The sequence below is a fragment of the Hibiscus syriacus genome, unplaced genomic scaffold (genome assembly GCF_006381635.1).
Source record: "Hibiscus syriacus cultivar Baekdansim isolate YM2019G1 unplaced genomic scaffold, ASM638163v2 tig00110374_pilon, whole genome shotgun sequence".
Lineage (NCBI taxonomy): Eukaryota > Viridiplantae > Streptophyta > Magnoliopsida > Malvales > Malvaceae > Hibiscus > Hibiscus syriacus.
The window spans coordinates 288410-291553 of record NW_024062710.1 but is presented as its reverse complement, the minus strand read 5'-3'; the positions used below and the strand labels follow the sequence as shown (position 1 = coordinate 291553).

The following is a 3144-nucleotide window of genomic DNA, read 5'->3' as shown; positions in this document are numbered from 1 at the left end:
CTTCCATTCACAGCCTGAAAAGGTTGTACTATCAAAAATCAAATTTCTTTTGAGGCCAGGAATATGTCTCACTCCTTTCAGCATCCAGGTGGTCTGGTTTGCAACTTTAATCGGATGTCTCCTTTTCCGATGATCGTCAAGGTTTCATTATCAGCTAGATGAACCTTCCCAAAAGCATCACTGACATAGTTCTCCATGATTTCTCGGCATGGGGTGGAGTGGAAAGATGCTCCTGAATCCAAGATCCATGATTCAATCGGACTGTTGACACTTAGAATCATGGCATTACCTGTCTCCTCTATCACGTTTGCAGATTCCTATGTGCCGGTATTTTTCTTCGGTGCTCGGTAATCTCTTTTAAAGTAACCCTTCTTGTCGCAGTTATAACAAGTAAAATCTTTCTTTTCCGTTCTTGATTTTCCCTTCTGGATTTGGATCTGCCACGATTTGAATTTCTTTATGAAGTTCTCCCTCTGGACTCCGTGTGCAAGGCTGAGGATGTTGATGCTTCACCCGATTCTCTCCGTCGAATTTCTTTGCTCAATACCATATCCCGAACATCGTCGAATTTTAATTTACTGTTTCTCGACGAGCTGCTGACTGCTGTAACAGTAGTATTCCAACTGTCTGGTAGAGATGATAAGAGAATTAAAGCTCGAACTACATCATCGAATTTAATTTCCATAGAACTCAATTGGGTTGTGATTGTGTTGAGTTCATTTAGGTGTTGTGCCATCAATGTCCCTTCCGTCATCCGCAAATTGAATAATCGCCTCATCAAATGAACTTTGTTTGAGGTCGATGGCTTCTCATACATACTGGAGAGAGCCGCCATAAGACCCGTCGTGGTGTTTTCCTTTGCTATGTTGAAAGTAACATTGCAGAATAACGTTAGTCGGATAACTCCGAGGGCTTGTCTGTCGAGGAGACCCCAGTCTTCATTCTTCATGCCCTCTGGTTGCTTTCCTGAGAGAGGTTGATATAGATTTTTCTAGTACAGAAAATCCTCAAACTGCATCTTCCAAAAGCCAAAGTCCGCACCATCAAACTTCTCAATTTTCACATTCCCTTCGTTTGTAGCCATCGCTCCCACTCGAATCTGGCTTCTTTGGATCGTTTCTGACAATTCTTGCGAACCATCGTATATTAAAACACCTCCATCGACAAATTCGTATCGTCGATAAATTTTTTTACTATTCACGTGAATAGTAATCTCGCAAAAATTGACAAGATTCACAACCAAAAGCTCTGATACCAGTTGTTGGGAAATAAACGAGAACAAGTAATTTTCCTATAATCAATTAGTGAGAATGCGAAATAAAAGTGAAAAAATAATAAACGAAATTGATAACGGAGTTTAACCAATTTGCTTACGTCTTCGGACTGCTGCAGATCTTTTACTAAGAGAAAATATTTACAGGTGTTTATAAAATACTCACTACTCACAAGAAAGCTCTCTAGTATTGGGAGAAAGAAATGATTTGGGATAATTTTGAAGCTAAATGGGTTAGAGTATTTATAGTTGAAGCTTAAGTACTAATCTTTATAAATACCTTAAAGTCCAATGACTAAAAATAATTTTCCAATGCCTAAAATTCAACAAAATTCAACCCCTCCATTTTTTTTCAAGCAGTCGACTGCTAATTTCAAGCAGCCCGTATGCTTTTTAATTTTCAACAGGATACACGTATGTTCGTAGGGTCGTAATCTCTAATGTTCATTATTGTTTCTTTCAAGTAGCATTGTTTTATTCTTGGTGTTCTTGGCACCAGTGTAAAGAGCCTTTCTTAATACATATTTGCTAATGAAATCAATAGTACCTTGCTCATAAATCTGTCTCCTTTCTGTCTCTTTATCAGGAAAACCTTTTATAAAATTTACAAGAAAAAAAAACTGCTGAAGGATACCAATCAATCCCATACATGGTTTCACTTTCAAGTGCGATGTTGTTATTGTACTACGGCAGGATGAAGAGTAACGTGAACCTCATCATCGGCACCAGCAGCTTCGGATGTGCCATTGAAGTTATTTATATTGTGTTATACATCATATATGCACCAAAGAGGGATAAGGTTATTAGATCCTTTCCACCTCAAGGTACACTCTTTTTCCTCCATTTAGGATTAAGAAGGTTTTTTTAATGAGGTACCATTTGATAACTCAACTCAACTCGATTAAACTCGAAAGTTTTGACACGGGAAGATTTTTATTTGGAATTTGCAGGTATTTACAGTGAAAGAGATAATATTATTCAACCTTGGATGGTATTGTTTGATAATGGTGGTCACCAATATGTTAACACAAAGGTCTAAACAAGTGATTGTCATGGGATGGATTTGTGTTGTTTACAGTGTTGCAGTCTATACTTCTCCTTTAAGCATCATGGTTTGTTTACAGCAACAGTTTCTTTCATTGTTTATTAATCTCATAAATCTGAACTTGATAAGGCAATTACTCGATTTCTTCAACGATCTTATTCTCATCCTCACTATTTTTGCTGCAGAGACATGTCATAAGGACTAAAAGTGTGGAATACATGCTCTTTTCCCCCTCCTTTTTCCTCACCTTATGTGCCACAATGTGGTTCTTCTATGGACTTCTCATACAAGATTTCTTTGGGGCGGTAAGTCTAATTCGTACATTTTTAGTGTTTTTATGTTGAAATAAAATTCTATTTTGAACTTGATAACATTGACAACCATGTTTTTTGTGTTTCCAGTTACCAAATGTGTTGGGGTTTCTGCTTGGAATAACTCAAATGATCATCTATGTGAAATATAGGAACACAAACAAGGGTGTTGAGATAACATAACAAATGCAAAAAGTAGATATGGAGGACTCAATGGGGGATATAAAACCAAGTTTTGCAGATCATGAACAAATCAATGAAATTACAATCATTATTGCAGAGAAACCAGTTGAATTAGATGAGATTAACGCATGAAGTTTCTATTTTTGATTTAATAAGATATGCAAAAGCAACTTAAATAAAAGTATAATATTCCATATATTTGTGATATATATTATTACCGGACATACATTTTTTTTTCTAAATAAAATAAAGCAGAATGAATAACTGGACATTAAATCCTCCGTAAAAACATCCCAATCAAGAACTACTAAAGCTAGTAGCAATTGGGATGA

The 3144-nt window shown here is 36.4% G+C and overlaps 1 pseudogene; it reads left to right on the top strand.

The window, feature by feature from the left end:
• The first annotated feature begins 279 nt into the window (after positions 1 to 279).
• LOC120121521 lies at positions 280 to 2944 on the top strand (annotated as a pseudogene).
• The last annotated feature ends 200 nt before the right edge of the window (positions 2945 to 3144 follow it).